Source organism: Anneissia japonica, unplaced genomic scaffold, assembly GCF_011630105.1.
Source record: "Anneissia japonica isolate Jap-2015-1 unplaced genomic scaffold, ASM1163010v1 scaffold2994_len2133135_cov197, whole genome shotgun sequence".
Classification (NCBI taxonomy): domain Eukaryota; kingdom Metazoa; phylum Echinodermata; class Crinoidea; order Comatulida; family Comatulidae; genus Anneissia; species Anneissia japonica.
In genome coordinates this window covers 2,102,642-2,102,908 of record NW_022728550.1, presented here as the reverse complement: position 1 = coordinate 2,102,908, position 267 = coordinate 2,102,642, and positions in this window count along the sequence as shown.

Here is a 267-nt window from a genome sequence, read left to right as displayed (position 1 = left end):
GAGTGTGCTTTCCCCTTCCCTGTGTACCCCCTAGATATGCCACTGCATTTCCTGGCTTTTAGAGGTGACTACCTGTATTCCTAAACAAAGTTAATTCACACACTGTGATTCGGAGGGCAATAATAATCTCTGTCAGTGAACTTGGGACATTTCGTCCGAAACCTCGGAAGGTGGCCCTGTATGGGACCTTGTACTGCACCTTGGTCCCTTGCTGAAGCCTTTCTGGTGCCGCCACTGCAAAGAACTCTATATTTTTGTATTAAACAC